At 36.2% G+C, this 19,990-nt stretch overlaps 1 protein-coding gene and 1 non-coding gene across 3 annotated transcripts in view; one reads left to right on the plus strand and one right to left on the minus strand.

Moving 5' to 3' along the window:
* Positions 1-19,990, plus strand: part of LOC101723225 (broad substrate specificity ATP-binding cassette transporter ABCG2) — a 183,189-nt gene that overhangs the window by 43,087 nt on the left and 120,112 nt on the right. The gene's annotated exons all lie outside the window — the stretch shown is intronic.
* Positions 10,215-10,316, minus strand: LOC147827133 (small nucleolar RNA U13). Its single transcript, XR_015452919.1, has one exon. It is a non-coding gene; the product is annotated as a small nucleolar RNA U13 (small nucleolar RNA).

Consider the following 19,990-nt stretch of genomic DNA (forward strand, 5'->3'; position numbering starts at 1 on the left):
CACACACACACACATGTGTTTGATCTAATAAAAGAATTCAGCAAAGTAGCAAGATATAATACCAGCACACAAAAATCAGTTGCATTTCTATACTCTAGCAATGCATAATCAATCTGAAAAGGACATTAATAAAAAATTGTACTTAAAATAGAATCAAAAAGAGTAACACATTTAGGAATAAATTTAACCACAGAGGTAAAAGATTTTTGTATTGAAAACGTTGCTGAAAGAAATTAAAACATAAATGAAAGACCTCCTGTATGGATGGACAGGCAGACTTAAAATTGTTAAGAGGATAATACTACCCAAAGTGATCTACAAATTCAATGCAATCCCTATCAAAATCTCGATGGTGTGTGTGTGTCTGTGTGTGCTTTGCAAAAATACAAAAATATATCCTAAAATTTATATGAATGTCAAGCAATCCTGAATAGCCAAGGTAACCTTGAAAAAGGTCTCACCATCCTTGATTTCAAAATTTACTACAAAGCTATCATAAAACAGTGTAACACTGGCATAAAGAAATGATGTCCCATAGACAAATAAAGAGAATGGAAAGCCCAGAAAGAAAACTTTATATATACCAGGAATTGACTATCAACAAGCATGCCAAGATCATTGACTGAGGGAGAAAAAAGTCTTTTCAACTAATATTGCTGAGAAAACTGTATATCCAGAGCAAAAGAATACATTGAGACCTTCACATTATACTACTTATAGAAAACTAATACAATACAGATCAAATGCCCAAACGTAAGAGCTAAATCTATAAATTCTTAGAACAAAACATAAGAGAATATCATTATGGCCTTGGCTTTGACAATGATTTCTTGGGTATTACACTGTTGGCTATTTTATGGAATGTTTTTCATCCTATGGACACTAAAGGTTAGTAGCAACCTCAAGCATTATGACCAACAAAAATGTTACTAGACATTTCCAAACGTCTTCAGTGTGAAGTATGTACTGCCCCTAGTTAAGCCAATACAAGATTGAAACTGTGTGTGTGTGTGTGTGTGTGTGTGTGTGTGTGTGTGTATTTTCAGACATGGGACAGAAAACCATGTGGTAGAGTCTTCTCTGCTCATTATCTTTGGTACAATTACTTGAATTAGCTATTTACTACTTTGGAAAGTTCACTTATTTAAAAATTTATTCTTTTTCAAAAGAATATTACATCTCATTTCAAACAACTCAATGTAGAAATATTTTAAGACATGGGTAATTGAAATAATAATTTGAATGTTGAGTGTCATGGCCAAAAATTTCCCCCCAACAACAACACTTTCTGATTTAACTCAAGGCCATGATAAATGTTTGGAGCTTGCATGCATAATTTTTAAATTTTCTTCATTTCCCCTTCCCTTTCCCCTCCCTCTTCCCTTTTCTTCCTTTTCCCTTCTATCCTCTTCCTTTGTTTTTTCAGTTAATTTCCTTTCTTCCATGGTCAAAAATACTTGTATAACTTTATATATTTATACTTGTTTTTCTCGCAGTGCTAAAGGTTGAACTTAGGGTGTTATGCAGCCCAGGCAACAGTTAGTTCTACTGTTGAATTACACCACACCTTCCAAGTTTCTAGCTTTATAACTTTATGTAGAAGTAAATTGTAGAAGAATAAGATGAATTATACTATGGAGATGTGTTCATACAGAACACAATAATCTAGTTTCTTAAGTGTTATTCATTTTCTAGGGCTCCCATAACAAAATTCCACAGACTAGGTGACTTGAACAACTGAAATTTACTTCCTTGGAGTTCTGGAGGCTGGAACTTCAAGATCCTAGACTAGTCTCAAACTCGTAGTGACCCTCCTGCCTCAGCCTCTTGAGTGCTGGGATTACAAATGTGCACACTACACCTAGCTAAATTTCCTCTTCTTATAATGGTGCCAGTCAGTTTGGAGTAAGCCCCAACCCAAAGATACCATTTTAATGTAATCACTTCTTCAAAGACCCTACCTCAAAATACAGTCACATCCTAAGTTATTGGGGGGTAGGACTTCAACAAATGAATTTGAGAGGGGACACAGTTCAGCCCACAACAAATTACAAGAGGGTAATATACTGTGTGTGTGCGGGATTCTATCAGTTAAGAGTCTATGAAACACATCAACCAAATGTAATATAGACATTATTTGGACTTTGATTTGAAAATTATAAAAACATTAAAAATCATGAGATAATCGGGGAAATTTAGTCAATGACTAGATACCTGATGATATTAAGAAATTATTAAGCTGGGAGTGTAGCTCAGAGGTAGCATGCTTGCCTAATATGTACAAAGCCCTGGGTTCAGTCCCTAGCAACACACAACACACACACATGAAAAAGGAAATTATCTACTGCTAGGTAAGATATTAGTACTGGCATTTTGCTTAAAAGATACTGAGAGGAGGATACCACCCCTCTGTATGGAATTGGGAAGATATGATTTAACTGTATTATTGGGCAACTATGGGTTACCTAGGTAACTTTGGTCTTTGTAGAATGCACCTGAGTAACTATGACAACTTCTGTAATCTGTCACGGAAGGAATTTAACAGACTCAGAAAGTCCTGCCAGAACTTTTGCGCCCTCCCAACCCCCATTGCTCTGCTTTGTGTAAATCCTGCTTGTTATATTACCAGGGAAACTCCAATGAAATTAAGCTTCATAGATGTAAAAAGAGGTATGTAAAGAAGAGCAAACTTCTATTTGGGGCTCTAGAGACTGACAGGAGTTACTTGCTGAGCTGCTGGCATTAAAAGCTACTTTTTGCTCCTATCTCCGTGTTAAGAGTACTCTGTCTGGGGTCCTCACAGTTTCCTGCTTCAATACAATCATATCTTTTTAAAACATACCTTAAAATATTTATGAATAAAATTAGCTCTCTAAAATTTGTTTCAAAATAATCTGTGGGAAAGGGGAAGGAAAGGTAAGCATTAGTGAAACACAGATTGATCACTAGTTGATGATTGGTACAAAGTGGTTCATTATAGCATTTTTTCTACATTTGAAATATTTTGATATTTTTACAATAAAGGAAAAGTGAAAAAAGATGACACATTTGAGGACTTCTATTTTCAGCAACATTGTAGTGGTTGGAGAACCAGAAACCACCTAGATACACAGAATTTTAAAATAGTTGATAAAATAGCTAAACCTACTTTTTAATGATTGGATGAATCCACTAAAGTTAGTGATGCAGCAGTGGAGATCAAGCAGATAAGTAAAACTTCCCACAATGATCTTTAGAAACTAAACTTCAGTATTAAGAAGGGATAGGAGATAAAGCTTATACTTATGTCTAATTCAGACCTAGGAGAGATATGCTCTCAGAATAGGCAAACTAGAAAGGAAAGCACTCAGCACAGGTAGGCCAGGAGAAAACATATCCATCCTGGGCTAAGCTATGAATAGAAGTTTCAAAAAGGAGGGGAAAAAAAGCCTCCAATGAGAATTTGCAGCTACTAGCCAGACCCTAAGTGGTTTGGGACCTGATTTTACATTCTTTGTGTTTCATAAAAACCACAGTCTATAATACAAAGACTGTCCAGACAAGCAACATCCTCAGGTGTCCCAGATTGGCAAAAATACTGTTTTCCAGATGAATGAACTCTCTCTCTCAATACTCAAAGAATTCCTGCAGATAACCAACAAAAATACATAATAAAGTATCATAAGAAAAAAAATTATGAGGTCAAGGAAGCTACAATGGAACCAGGTTCACAGTAACTTCACATACAGTTTTCAGAATCAAGATAAAATTAATTATGCTTGAAATGTTTTAAAATGGGAATAGACATTGAAAACATGATTAAGAATAGGAAATAACGTAATATAAATTACTATTGAAATATTCAGTAAATGTTTAAATTTTAAAAATTTATTACCTGTACAGTAAAAGATAAATTGGCATTAATCTCCCTCAAAATACTCTCCCCTGTTTCAAATAGACATATTGCATTGTTCTTGCCACTTTCTGAAGCAGTACTGAAAGTGCACTTTTGTGTTTTAATTTTTTATTTTTCAAATTAATTTTATTGGTAAACAATATAATGACATTCATCATTGGAAATGTGCACCTTTACATAATCCATCTTGGTTCTTATTTTCTCCCCTTTGCCCTGCCCTCCCTTCAACCCCTCCATCCCTCCCTATCTACAAAGACTTTGTTTCCATTTTTTCTTTTTCTCATATTAATTCCATTCCCTTCTCTTTTTTTTCCTACCCTTCCATCTTCTCCTTCCCTTTTGCACCTTTTTGTCCTATTTCACATTATCTATTATACTTTTTATTCCTTATTTACACTTTCAGTTTCTGACACTAGAGAAACTATTCAGTATTTACACATGTGTGTCCTATTTATTTCACTTAAGAGTATCACCTCAATGTACAACCATTAGGCAATAAATGTCTCTAATTTCTTGTTCCTGACTAATACTCCATTTTATATTTTTTAAAACACCACATTTTCTTTATCCAGTCTACAATTGATGGGCAATTGGGTTGCTTCCAAGTTTTAGGTATCACGAATTATGCTGCTATAAACATGGGTGCACATATATCACTGTGGTATGATTCTTTTAATTCTTTGGGGAAGATACCCAGCAGAGGAACAGCTGGGTCAAATGGGACTTCCAGTGCTAGTTCTTTGAGGTATCTCCATACTGATTTCCACAGTGCTTGCACCAGTCTACACTCCTACCAGCAGTGGAATAGGGTTCTTCTTTCCCCACAGCCCCTCTGGCATTTGTTATTGGTTGATTTCATGATGGCAGCCATTCTTACTGGGGTGAGGTGGAATCTCAGTGTTGTTTTCATTTGCATCTATCAAATGACCAGTAATGTTGAACATTTTTTCATGTTTATTTGCTATTTCTACTTCTTTGAGAAATGTCTGTTCATTTCAGATGCTCATTTTTTGATTGGGTCTTTAAATTTGGGAGGTTTGATTTTTTTAAAGTTCTTTATAGATTTTAGATAGTACATTTTGTCTGAGGGAAAGCTAGTGGAGATTTTTTCCACATTGTGGGTTGTCTCTTCACATTGTTGGTGGTTTCTCTTGCTGTGCAGAAGCTTTTTAATAAGAAGAGATCCCACTTGTTGATTGTTTGTGCTAGTTCATGGGCAACTGAAGATTTGTTCATAAAATATTTTCCTACACCAATGTCTTCAAGAGTTCTACGTAACTTCTCTTCCAGCTAGATCAGCATTTCTGTTTTAATATTTAGATGTTTAATCCATTTTGATTTTAGTTTAATGCATGGTGAGAGATATAGGTCTAGTTTTAATCTTTGGCAAGTGGAAACCCAATTTTTCCAGCACCATTTATGAAAGAGACTATCTTTCCTCTAATGAGGGTGTTTGGCTCCTTTATCGAAGATGAGATAGCTAAGTGTGTCTGGCATTGTTTCTGCATCTTCTAATCTGTTCCACTGGTCCTCAAATCTGTTTCTTTGCCAGTACCATGCTGTTTTTATCACAATAGCTTTGTAGTATAGTTTCAGGTTGGGGATTGTGATACCCCCTACCTTGTCTTTATTTTTAGTACTTCTTTTGCTATTCTAGGTCTCTTCTTGTTCCAAATGAAATTTTGAATTGTTTTCTCCAGGTCTGTGAAGTATGCTGCTGGGATTTCAACTGTGATGCCATTGAATCTATATAGCAGTTTTAGAAGTATGGCCATTTTCACTATGTTGATTCTTCCTACCCAGAAGCAAGGGATGTCTTTCCATTTTCTGATATTCTCCTTAATCTCTTTTTTCAGAGTGCTATAGTTTTCAGAGTAGACGTCTTTGTTTTCTTTTGTTAGGTTGATTCCTAGGTATTTCAATTTTTTGGATGCTATTGTGAAAGGAATTGATTGGCCCATTTCTCTCTCAGTGAGTCTGTTTTTCGTGTACAGAAAACCTATTGATTTTTGTGTGTTGACCTCGTATCCAGCTACTTTACTGAATTTGGTTATCAAGTCCAGAAGACTGTTGGTGGAATTCTTAGGGTCTTCTGTATAGAGTATCATGTCATCTGCAAATAATGACAATTTGACTTCTTCATTTCCTATCTTTATTCCTTTTATTTTATTTCTCTTGTCTAATTGCTGTGGCTAATGTTTCCAAAACTATATTGAACAGAAGTGGTGATGGTGGACATCCTTGTCTTTTTCCTGATTTTAGTGTGAAGGATTTCAGTTTTTGACCATTTAGTATGATATTGGCTGTTGGTTTTTCATAGATGGCTTTTATCAGATTGAGGTAGAGACTATCTATTCCAATTTTTTGTAGGGTTTTTATCATAAATGCATGTTGGATTTTGTCAAATGCTTTTTCTGCATCTATGGAGAGAATCATATGGTTTTTGTCCTTGGCTCTATTAATATAGTGTATTACATTTACTGATTTATGTATGTTGAACCATCACTGCATCCCTGGAATGAATCCCACTTGGTCAGGGTGTATGATTTTCTTGATGATCTTCTGCATTTTATTTGCCAGTATCTTATTAAGGATTTTTGCATCTATGTTCATTAGTGAGATTGGCATATAGTTCTCTTTGTCGGTGGGTCTTTGTCTGCTTTTGGGATCAAGGTTATGCTTGCTTCCAGGAATGAATTTGGGAGTATTGCTTCCCTCTCAATTTCATTGAAGAGTTTAAACAGTAGTGGCAGCAGTTCCTCTCTAAATGTCCTGTAGAATTCAGCAGTGAGGCCATCAGAACCTGGGTTTTTCTTAGTTGGTAAATTTTTAATTACATTTTCAATTTCATTGATTGATAATGGGTCGTTTAGAATTTTTAGGTGATCTTCGTTAATGTTTGGTAATTCACACGTATCTAGGAATCTGTCCATTTCTTCTGTATTTTCCATCTTATTTGCATATAGGTTCTCAAAGTAGATATTGATGATCCTCTGGATTTCTGCTGGGTCCATTGTAATTTCACCCTTTTCATTCCTAATTGGATGGATTTGGGCCTTTTCTTTCCTTTTTCTGATAAGGTTGGCTAAGGGTTTGTCAATTTTGTTTATTCTTTCGAAGAACCAACTCTTGACTTCATTAATTTTTTGTATTGTTCTCTTAGTCTCCACTGAATTGATTTCTGCCCTGATCTTTATAAGTTCCTCCCTTGTATGAGCTTTGGGTTTATCCTGCTCTTCTTTTTCTAGAAGCTTGAGGTTCAGCATCGGATTGTTTAATTGGGCTTGCTCTGTTTTTCTAATATGTGTATTCACTGCTATGAATTTCCCTTGAAGACTGCTTTCATTGTGTCCCACAGATTCCAATATGTTGTATTGGCATTGGTACTTAATAGTAGGAACTGTCTGACTTCTTTAATTTCCTCTGTGACCCATTGGTTATTCAGAAGTGTGTTGTTCAATTTCCACGTGTTTATGAAATTTTTTGAGTTTCTTTTTCTATGGATCTCCAATTTGATCGCCCTATGGTCTGATAATATACAGGGGATAACTTCAATTCCTTTGCACTTACTTAAACATGTTCTATGAGTGAGTATATGGTCTATTTTAGCGAATGACCCATGTGCAGCTGAAAAGAATGTGTATTCTGATTTTGTGGGGTATAAACATGTTTTAAGTTCATTTATTCAAGAGTTTGATTGAGTTCTAGTATTTTGGTGTTTATTTTTTGTCTAGTTGATCTATTTTTGACAGTGGGGTATTGAGGTCCCACACTACTATTTCATTAGTGCTTATATGATTTTTCATGTCCATTAGTATTTTTTTATATAGTTGGGCATACTAGTGTTTGGTGCATAGATATTAATGATTGTCATCTCTTCCTCTTGGATTGTTCCCTTTACAAGGATGTAGTGTCCTTCTTTGTCTCTCTTAATCAGTGTTGGTTTGAAATCCACTTGATCTGCAAAGAGGATAGGTATTCCTGCTTTTTTGTTTTTTTTTGGTTCCTGTCACATAGAATATTGTTTTCTATCCTTTAACTTTTAGTCTATAAGTTTCTTTTTGAATTAAGTGTGTTTCTTCTATGAAGCATATTGTTGGATCTTGCTTCTTGACCCAGTCTTCCCTTCTATTTCTTTTAATTGGTGAATTGAGACCATTAACATTGATGGTTATAACTGATATATATTGACTTATTCTTGTCATGATTTTTTGTTGGATTCTCCCCCTTTGCATTTAATTTCTTGTCATGCCTGATGGATTCATTCTGCAGGGTTTCCTGGGGGTGTGATCCTCATTGTCTTTTCCTAGGATATTGTCTAAAATTTTTTGGAGTGTTGGTTTGGTATTCACGAAGTTCCTAAGATGCTCTTTGTCATGAAATTATCTCATTTTTCCATCAATTTTGAAAGTTTTGCAGGGTACATCAATCTGATCTAGGTTGGAGGTTGTTTTCCTTTGGGCCTTGAACTACATCACTCAATGCTCTTCTTGCCTTGTGGGTTTGTGTTGAGAAATCTGCTGTGATTTTGATGGGCTTTCCTCCATATGTGATTTGTTTCTTTTTTCTAATTGCCTTTAGAATTTTGTTTTCTGTTGGTTTTCTAGAATCTTAACTAATTATATTTCTATGTGTAGATTTTTTTTGATCATGGCTAATAGGTGTCCTATATGCCTCACTTATCTGTGTGTCAAGTCTTTTTCTCCTGCTTGGGAAGTTTTCTGCCATTACTTCTGTGAACAGTTTTTTTATGTCATCTACATTCTCTCCTGTTTCTTCATTGACTCCAATCCATCTGATGTTATTCTTTGCATCATCTAGCAGCTGCTGGATTGATTTCTTGTTGTCCCTTACTATTTTTATGAAATATTTCTTTTCCTGTTCACTAATTGCCATCCTATCTTCTATATCTGAAATTCTATCCTCTCATTGGCTCATTCTGCTGCATAAACTTTCAATGGAGTTTTTAATCTCCTGGAAATCTGCTTGCATCTGTTTTATAGATTCCATTTGTTTCCATATTGGGATTCCATCATGTTCCTTAGCTCCTTTTTTTTTTTTTTTAATCTGTGTCTGCTCTAGATTAATCATGTCTTACACTATGGGCATAATCTCTGCTGTTCTTTTAGAAATTATTTCTGATTTCATTTTTTTCAGATCCTCTTTTGTTGCCAGTTCAGGGAGTCCAGGCGGTTGAGTATCAGATTGTTCCATCTCATTGCCCTTTCAGCTTGCCTTAGGGGATCTGGAAGTCTGTTTTGATACTTACTTATGTGTCTTCTCATTTCAACAGATGCAGCCTACTGTGTCTTTGTTGAGACAACTTTTTGCTCACCCAGTGGTCTTGAATTCTCAGCAAGCCCCCAAGCAGCCTTTTCTCTGCTGCTTGCCAGTACATCAATTCCTGGGTTCAGAGTGTTTGCCTTCTGCTTCCCTGAGCTGACCTGTTGTCTGGATGGACATCTGGTCCTGTGCACACTTGGGATGGTATCTGGGTGTGCCTCTTGCTGGGGCCCCTATATAGCTGTTGTCTGGGAGATCCTTTGGCTGGGGGCTGTGCACCGCAGTTCCTGTTGTCTGTGCAGGCTTTGGCTAGGGTCTCCATGCACTTATCAGTGGTATTAGGGAGAGCCTCTGAGTATTGCTTGTGTGCCTGTGTAGCTGTTTTCTGGGTGGGTCCTTGGCTGAGGCCAATGGTATGGTGGGTGTCTGGCTGAAGCTTGTTCACCTGTGTAGCTCTTTTCTGGCCAGGCCTTTGGCTTGGGTGGGTGTGCAGGAACCTCTGAGTTCGGGGCAGAGCCCTGGCTGGGATCCGCCTGCACCTGTGCAGGTCTGGGCCTCACAGCTGCTCCCTGAGATCTGCACACACTTACTCATGGAATGGCCAGCCTCTCTTTTGTGAGTGTTTTTACAAGGTGTGATAAAAAATCCAGTGATTGCTGCTGCCAAGTGCCCTTCAACAGAAAGGCAGGCTGATAAAAACATTACAGTGGTCTTCATCCACCCAATTCACCAGATCTGGTACCTTGTGACTCCTGGCTCTTTCCCAAAGTCAAAATGACCATGGAAAGCAAATGTTTTAAATCATGGAGATCATGGCAGCCATGATGGCACAATCAAAGACATTCAAGTGAGGATTTCGGTTGCTGATTTTTTAAATTTTCCTTTTAGACAGGCCTCACTATGTAATTTAGGCTGGGCTAAAACTTGAACTCTTCCTACCTCAGCCTCCCAAGTGCTAGGATTACAAGGGTGTACCACTACTCCCAGCTGCAAAATAGATTTTTGTTTTCTTTTGTTTCATTTTGGTTTGTTTTCAGATCAGGTGGGTAATGTGCCAACCTCGTAACAAGGTTTGAGGGAGGCACATCTCAGGCATACAGCATGAACACCCAATCATCATGCTCATGAACTGAAGGATCTGCGAAATAGATTTTAATAAAACCTTCCTACAAACATCATTTTGAAGAATAAATGAGATTTAGAAAGTAAACCTAAAAGTTCTGAAACACTGCCTGCCAAGTACTCAACAAATAGTAGTGTAATTCTTGGCAATACATAAAACCTGAGATTATATTATGCTTCCCAAACTGATATTATTTTATTATTATTCAATCCTGTGAAATAGGTATTATGACCTAAATTAAGGTAAGAAATAGAGGCATTCAATGTCAAATACTAAAAATTGCAGAGATTAGATGAAACTCGAACCACTCTAGATTAGCTCATAGCTTTGTCACATGTAGAGTAAGTAATGTGTAATTCTTCTAAACATAGGGAAGACTAAAGTATAGATGTGAGTGAAGCCAGAAGCTTTAGCTTTGTTGGATTCATCTATTACAATATTAAGGATAACAACCAGATATGAAAATGATCTAAGACATTGTGTAATGAATCCTAAGCATCACTTAATGCTCATTACACTTCATTTGCCCCACAAATAAACATTTATCTTTAAATGTAATAATAGGTTTATTAATCAGAAATGTGCCAAAGGGAAGAGACCAGGCTTTCATGAAACTTTTCTCCATTGGTACAACATGTCAGATTTGTCTGGGCCTGGTGGTGTATGTCTGTAGTTTAAGCACTTGGGAAGCTGAGGCAGGAAGATCACCATGAGTTTGAGGCCAGCCTGGGCTACATAGTGAGTTCAAGGCCAGCCCGAGCTATATATCAAGACCCTGACTCAAAAAAAAAAAAAAAAAAAAAAGAAGATGGTGGGCATGCTGGTGCACACCTTTAATCCCAGCACTTTGGAGGCTAAGGAAGGAAGATTGCTGCAAGTTTGAGGCTAGCCTGGACTACATAGTGAGTTCAAAGCCAGTCTGAACTATATCATGAGGCCCTGTCTGAACCCCCTCTCAAGAATGCCCCAAACCATGGAAGATTCAGGTCAAAGTGGATAGGCCCCTGAATTACAGAAGATAAAGACACTTGCATTACTTAGTCAACAAATATTTATCAAGTATGTGTTGTATTCAAAGCACTGAACTAGGTAATATGTATGAGATACAATGAAGTGTAAGACATGCTTTATATCTTTGTGGTTTCCATTTATGATACTATAAGTTTTTCTGAAATCAGTTCTAGCTAGCTTCTTTGTCTCTGATCTTTAATGTTTTTCATTTACAATTTTTTTCATGCCTTTTTCCACAGTTGTTTCCTTTGCTCTAGTTGAATCTTCATTATTTTCATTTCCAGACTGATCTCTGACTTCCCATATCCCTTCATACAGTCTATACGTGAATACTACTTTGACGGTGTTGATTTCCTCTAGTAAGCTAACTCTCCAATAGTTTATAACCCTTAAGATGAATCTAAACCATTTGGTGTGTCATCCAAGGCCTTCATAATTTTCTCTCATATTTCCACTAGTATTTTGTAGAGAATACAACATTTGAGATGCTTCTTCAGTGATAGGTTCCATGGCCAAATGCTGTATAAAATTCTGCAACAGAACCTATTAATCATCTTATTTTAATCTAGCATTTTCCCATATTTCTTTTTTCTAATACCCATTGTAGTATGGAAGATAGAAATAATCTTTCCATCAGTTATTTATTTACCATATACTGAATATCTATGACATGCCAGGGACAAATTATACCATATAAGACAGAATGTGGAAAGTGCTACATAGATGGAAGAGAGAATAGGGAATGGAAAATGATGTAACTTTACAGCAATCAGGAAAGACCTTGTCAGTTTCCACCACATGTTAATTACATACACCATAGTGCAAGAATGAGTGCTGCTAGTGGGCATGGTGGTGCATGCCTGTAATCCCAGCATTAGGGAGGCAGAGGCAGGAGGGTCACCATGAGTTTGAGGTCAGCCTGGGCTACATAGTGAGCTCAAGGCCAGCCTGCACTACAAAGTGAGACCCTGTCTCAAAAAAATAATGAGTACTGCTAATTCATGGACAACAGCAACAATAAAAACAAAACCAAGCCCCTCCAAAAGAAAAAAAATTTATTGTGGCAATATGTATATAAGTTATGGAAAGACTGACAAAAATGTATATATCAGGGAAAGAAAAACTTGTATAAATATTTTAATACTAAATTTATTGAGACATCATGAAATCAATACAAGTTACCATTGGCCTCTACAATTACAACAGGTGCTCGAAGTGGTGGCCATGAGCTTCCAGACATTTATTAGTATGGTGAACTACTGAAGTGTGTATACATGTTTTTGGCAGACTCTATATATGCATATGATTCAGTGGCATTTAACTACATTCATAATATTGTGTAACAATCATCACTATCTGTATCCCAAACTTTTCCATCACTCCAACCATCCAGGAATTTCAAACTTCTGTGCACACTAACCTCAGATGTTTCCTTTCCTTCAGTCTTCATCATCTGTGATCCTCATCCCCAGACATACTTAGTCATACCCTTCATAGAACGATTATGGACACTTTGCCTACTATGTTCACTGTGTTACCCATGTAGATATTGGTCCTCTTTTTTTCTGTGTGCCTTTTCTCTTCCTCAGTGCCAAATATGAGACTTAATGCAAGGGAGTCTTTGGGAAAATGTTCAGTAGGGGTTGGATGACATCTGCTGGAAGGAGAAATACAAGGCTTATTTGTTCATGGTCTTCTACAGCTCTGATCCTCGGTTCTTTTTCTATTTCTCTTTGTTCTCTTTCAAGTATAATCAGAGGGAGATAATGTCATGTTTTGGAGTACAATTTGTGCCATTATAGTGGGCGATGGGTTGGTAGACTATTAGAACTCTTTCTCAGTCTAATAATTTAGGGGTATATTATAAAACTGGAAACAACCCAAAGATGCATCAATAATAGATTGATAAATGGCAATATATGTATACAGTGGAATGCTACACAGAGGTCAAATGAGTAAGTCTTTACTACATGCAAGATATGTGGATGAATGTCATATAAATAATATTGAACAGAAGGATTCAGGCTCAAAAAATAACTGCTTTATTTATATAAAGTTTAACAACAGACAAAACTGATGTACAGTGGTAGAAGAATAGTGGTAATAGGGATAATGACTAACATACAGAATTTGAAGGAAATTTCGGGGATATTGTTAATATGGTTAATATGCTTTGTAAAAGTCTGGATCCCAGATATATAGGTATCTTCACTTTGTGAATATGCATCAAAGTGACTAATTAGACTTTTTGTATTTTTTTCTTTTATTTAGTGAGGATATTAAACCCAGGTTTAGCTACTGAGTTACATGCTCAGCCCTGTAGTGTCTGTCTGTCTATCTATCTATCTATATATAAACTTCAATAAAAAGTTTACTTAAAGGCTGTGTGTGTAGTTTAGTGGTAAAGCACTAGCCTAACATATGCAAGGTCCTGGGTTTGATCCGCAGTACCGAGAGAGAGAGAGAGAGAGAGAGAGAGAGAGAGAGAGAGAGAGAGAGAGAGGATTTTATGGCTAATGAAATTTACTATGGTGAACTCTCAACATTTAGCCTTTTACCCTATGATGCAGGGGCAAATGTTTTATCTTCTACTATGCTATCTGATTCTGCCAGTTAATAATTCCTAATCAGATGTATTTTTCCCTCTGTACTCTATAGGGCTTCACTACCTGTGAACTTCATAACCAAGTGAATTATTTCTTATTGGTATCCTGTCTGCTGTATAAAGCAAATTATTTGAACCAATGTTATCTGGCACCAGCATCTGCGCTCTTAACACCCCCCCCCCACACACTGCCTCCTTCCCAGTCCGTATGCTGCCTCTTCCTGTGTTAATCATATATCTACCTACTGTTTCCTTTCCCAATCAGTAAAGAATGTCAGCATTTGGTTCTTGGTTTTTGGCATTTTGCTTCTCTCCACGACCATAACTATCTTGGCAATTTTTATGTTCATTTTGAAGATCAGCCTATCACCCTAGCTTCTGTGCTCTTTGATCTTCTCAACTTCACCTCCAAGTTAGACAGGATTCTAGATACATTCCTCTCCCACAGCCTCTGAGATTTCAATTATCATCTGGTTATTTCATTAAACCCTAATCTAGGGACTGATTTGGAGAATTTTAATAATTTTGTCAGGAGACAGGGTCTCTCTAACTTGCCCAGACTGACTTTGACCTTGCAAGTCTCTTGCCTCAACCTTACAAGTAGCTGGAATGACAGGCATGTACTACTGTGCTTGGCTTGATCTGAGGGATTTGATAATTGTAACTAACGTGCCAAAATCAGTTGACTCTTAAAATGGTGAGATAGTAAATGTAGACCTGATTTAATCATAGGAGCCCTTTAAAAAGCAGAAGGAAAAATAAGAGATTCAGTTCGAGAAGAACTCAACCTGCTTTGAAGATGGTTGCTGTCACATGGGAAGAAATAATGGCAGACTGAAGGAGCTGAAGGGACTCCAGTTGATAGCAAGAACACAGGGATCTCAGTCCTGACAACCATAGGAACTGACTCTGTTTAGAAGCAGATTATCTAGGGATAGCCTTCAGCTAAGAGTTCAGCTGCTTGAAATTTTGATTTGGCCTCGTGATACCTTGAGTAGAACCTAATCTAATCTAAGGTCATGATCACCAGACCTAGATGGTAGTGAGTGTTGTTTAAAAACACTACCTTAGTAGTAGTCTGTGATTGGGTGATAGAAAAGAAATATTCATCCCTTTCACTACCATAATCCCACTCTCATGTCCAAATAATGGCAATGACCAAAACCCAGAATGCCAGGGATTAAATGCCAGTATCCACAACAGTGACCTAATCCTCTTGCCTCAGCTTCTTTGCCTCCAAGAGATCCCTCCATATGACACTATCATTTTTTCAATTTTTATTTTTATTAGTACGTTTGCAGTATGTAATGATTTCATTCCTCATGAGGAGTTGATACGTGTAGCTAAGAGATCTTCATTCTTTGCTTTTTTTCATCTCCTACCCCCTGTCCACCTCTCTCCACCTCTTGGTCCCTTCCCTTTTGTAAAAGACCTATCTCCCCTTTTCCTATTATCTATCTTTTACTTTGCTCTTTATTTATATTTTAACTTCCTCATATAAGAGGAACAATGATTTTTAAACTTGTATATCTGATTTATTTCATTTAACATTATGGTCTCCAGGTGCATCCATTTTCCTGCAAATGACTCAAATTTATCATTCTTTATATATGGCAGAGTAGCACTTCACAGTGTATAAATACCACATTTGTTTATCCTTTCATCTGTTGATGAACATATAGGTCACTTCCAAGATTTAGCTATTATGAGTTATGCTGCTATAAACACTGGTATGCATGTATCTCTATAATAAGATGTCTTTAACTCTTATGTGAAGATACCTAGAAGGAGATTAGCTGGATCCAATAGAATTTCTAGTTTTAGTTTTTTGAGGAAAGCTCCATACTGATTTTCAAAGTGGTTTATGAGATTAAATTCCCACCAACAATGTTAAAGTGTCCATTTTTCTCTGCAGCATCATCAGCATTTGTTATTATTTAATTTCTTAAATTAAGAATGATGGCCATTCTTTCTGGGGTAAGATAGAATCTCAGCATTGCCTTAATTTGCATTTCTCTAATAGCCAGCAATGATGAGCTTTTCTTCATGTATTTATTAGTCATTTGTACTTCTTCTGTGAAGTGTCTATTCATTTCAGTTGCCCATTTTTTGATTGGTTCTTTTATTTTGGAGGGTCTAATTTTCTTTTTTGTTTTGTTTTTGGTACGGGGCATCGAACTTGAGTCCTTGCGCTTGCGAGGCAGGCAGTGGAAACACTGAGCTAAATCCCTGGCCCTAATTTTCTTTATATATTCTAGATATTAGTCCTCTGTCCAAGGAATAGCTGGTAAAAAATTTTCTAATTCTATAAGTTGTTTCTTAACTCTGTTGGTTGTTTCCTTTGCTGTGCATAAGTTTTTAAATTTGATATGATTCCATTTGTTGATTCTTGATGATATTTCCTATGCAACTGGGGTTCTGTTCAAAAAGTCCTTGCCTATGCCTATGTCGTCTAAAGTTTTAGCTATTTTGTCTTCCAGCAGATAAAGTGTTTCTGTTTTAACATTTAGATCTTTGATCTATTTTTATTTTAGTTTAGTACATGGTTTGATATATGGATCTGGGTTAAATCTTTGGCATGTGGATATCCAATTTTCCCAGCATCATTTATTAAAGAGGCTGTTTTTCCTCTAATGTATGTTTTTGGTGCCTTTGTAACAATAACCAGATAGCTGAATGTGCCTGGGGTGGTTTTTTCACCCTCTATTCTGTTCCTTTGATCCTCATGTCTGTTTTTGAATCAGTACCATGCTTTTTTGTCACTGTATCTTTGTAATATAGTGTCACCTTAAGTCTGAGATTTTTAATGTCTCTCTTTGCTCTGTTGCCCAGGATTGCTTTTGCTATTCTGGGTCTCTTCTGGTTCCACATAAAGTTTAGATTATTCTCTGTAGCTCTGAGGAACGCTATTGGTATTTTGATTGGGATTGCATTAAATCTGTACATCAATTTTGGAAGTATGCCCATTTTGAGAATCTTGGTTTTGCCTATCTTTCAGGATATCTTTCCATTTTCTATTTCTTCTTCGATCTTTTTTTTTTCAGAGTCCTGTAGTTTTTATTATAGAGGTCTTTAACTACAAAGGATTTTCCTTAGGTTAATTTCTAAGTATTTAATTTGTCTTAGTGCTATTGTGAATGGTATTATTTTTCTAATTTCTCTCTCAGAGAGTTCATTATTGGTTTACAGGAACAGAATTGATTTTTTGAGTTGATTTTGTATTTAGCTACACTACTGAATTTGGTTATTAATTCTACGAATCTTCAGATGGAAATTTTTGGATTATGTAGAAGATCATGTGATCTGCAAATAATGATAATTTGACTTCACATAACCTACACATGTCCACTTTTTTTCTTTCTCTTCTGTGCTTGACCTGGGTAATGTTTTGATTACTATATTGAACAGAACTAGTGATAGTAGTCATTCTTGTGTTTTTCCTTTTGTTTTTCCCCATTTAGTAAGATTTTGGCAATAGGTTTGTGATAAATGGCTTTTATCCAGTTGAGATAATGTTACAGCTAGATGTCCCCCCAAAGCCTCATGCAGTCACAGGCATGGCTTTTCAGAGGTGGCTGGATCTAGAGTGTGTGATACTGGGATTAAGAGTATGAACCTGGGATCAAGGGTGTGTGATTACTAAATTAGTCTGTTGATTGGTTTGGCATAGTTCTGGGTGTAGATAATGGGAAGGCTCACCCTCGTTGTGAGTGCTACCTGCACTGAGGGTGTGTAGCCTTGATAGTTTATAAGGGACAGAAAGAGGGCTGCTGTCATCACTCGCTGATTCACTACTTTGTTGCTTGCTGCCTTGCTGCCTGACATGAACTTTTTCTCTTCTGGGATGGCCCTCTGCCATGCCACTCAGCTTTGAAGTCAACCAACTATGAACTGAAACCTCTACAAACCTCTACAATAAGCCTGTTCCCCTTTAACTTTGGTGTCAAGTATTTTGTCTCAGCAATGAGAAAAGTAGCTAAGATAAATAAGGTCTTTCTATACCTATTTTCTTTCAGGTTTTAAAGAAAATCATGAATGCATTTTGGATTTTTTCAAAGGCTTTTTCTATGTATTTTGAGATAATCATGTGATTTTTGTCTTTGATTCTGTTTATGTGATGTCCTACATTTATTGATTTGTAATCTCTGCATGGGATGTATGATCTTTTTGATGATTTGTTGCATTTTGTTTGCCAGTATGTTGTTGAAGATTTCTGTATCTATGCTCACTAAATAGATTGGCCTGTAGTTCTCTTTTTTGGTTGAATCTTTGTCTGGTTTTGGAATCAGGGTATGGTAGCTTCCAGGAATGAATTTCGGAGTACCCCTTCCTTTCAATTTCACTAAAGAGTTTGCAGAGTATTGTTGTTAGTTCTTTGTGACATTCTTGTAGATTCAGCAGTGAATCTACCAGGTCCTGGGCTTTTCTTGGTTAGTTTTATTTAAATTACTGCTTCAATTTCATTGCTTATTGTTGAATTATTCAGGATTTTATATCTTCTTGGTTCAGTTTTGGTAATTTATATGTATCTATCTACTTCTTTTGAATTCTTCAATTTTTTGGAGAGTAAGTTTTTGAAGTAGTCACAATCTTCTCAATTTCAATGGTGTCTATTTTGATTTCACATTTTTCATTTCTAATTGTATTGATTTGGGTCTTTTCTTTCTTTTGGGGGGGCAAGATTAGCCAGGGTATGCCTATTTTATTTATTGTTTCAAACAACCAGATCTTCATTTCATTAATTCTTTTGTTTGATTTTATTGGTACATTTTTTATATACATAACGATCACTTTCATCATGGTGAATGTGTACCTGTACATAATATATCTTGATTCTTCTTTTGCCCATTCCCCTCCCTTCCCTTCAACCTTTCTTCCCCTCTTACTTACAAAAGTTTGTTTCCATTCTTTCCTTCTATTCTCTTTTTCTTTCTCTTTCTCTTCCTTCCTTTACTGTATCCCCTCCCTTCTTCTCATTTGAGCTTTTTCTTCCTATTTCTCAGTATCTGTCATCCATTTTGGTCCTTATTTATACTTTTGGTATCTCATGTAAGAGGAAAAAAATGTGATATTTAAACATGTGATAAGGTGGCTGAATGCATTTGGAGTTGTTTCTGCATCTTCTATTCTATTCCATTGATCTTTGGGTCTCTTTTTTTTTTCTCAGTACCATGCTGTTTTTATCATGGTAACTTTGTAATATGACTTCAAATTGAGAATTGTGATGCCCCCTAATTTGCTGTTGTTGTCCAGAATTGCTTTTGGTATTATAGATCTCTTCTGGTTACATATGACTTTTAGGATTATTTTCTCTAGTTTTGTGAGGTATGCTGTTGGTATTTTGATTGGGATTGCATCAAATCTGTATAACAGTTTTGGAAGTATGACTGTTTTCACTATATTGGTTCTGCCTAACCTAGAACAGGGATATCATTCTATTTTATGATATCCTCTTTGATCTCCTTTTTCAGAGTACCATAGTTTTCAGTGTATAGGTCTTTCACTTCCTTTGTAAGATTGATTCCTAAGTATTTCATTTTTCTATGCTATTGTCAAAGGTGTGGCTTCCCTAATTTCTCTCTCAGTGAGTTTGTTATTTGTGTACAGGGATGCTATAGATTTTTGAGTGTTGAATTAAATTTGGTTATTAATTCTGGGAGTCTTTTGGTGGAGTTTTGGGGGTGTTCTCTGTAGAGTATCATGTCATCAGCAAATAATGATAATTTAACTTCATCCTTTCTTATCTATATTCTTTTTATTTCTTTCTCTTGTATAATTACTCTGGCTAACATTTCCAGAACTATATTGAACAAGAGTGGAGATAGTGGCCATTCTTGTCTTGTTCCTGATTTTTAAGTGAAAGCTTTCAGTTTTTGACTATTTAGGATTATGTTGGCTGTTGGTTTGTCATAGATGCCTTTTCTCAGATTGAGATAAAGACCTTCTATTCCAATTTTTCTGTGTTTTTTTAAAATCACAAGTGGGTGTTGGATTTTGTAAAATGCTTTTTCTGTGTCTATTGAGGCACTCATGTGATTTTTGTCTTTGTTTCTGTTATTGTGATATATTACAT

This window comes from Heterocephalus glaber, unplaced genomic scaffold (genome assembly GCF_053883595.1).
Source record: "Heterocephalus glaber isolate CG9 unplaced genomic scaffold, H.glaber_assembly_v1.0 deba00001454, whole genome shotgun sequence".
NCBI lineage: Eukaryota > Metazoa > Chordata > Mammalia > Rodentia > Bathyergidae > Heterocephalus > Heterocephalus glaber.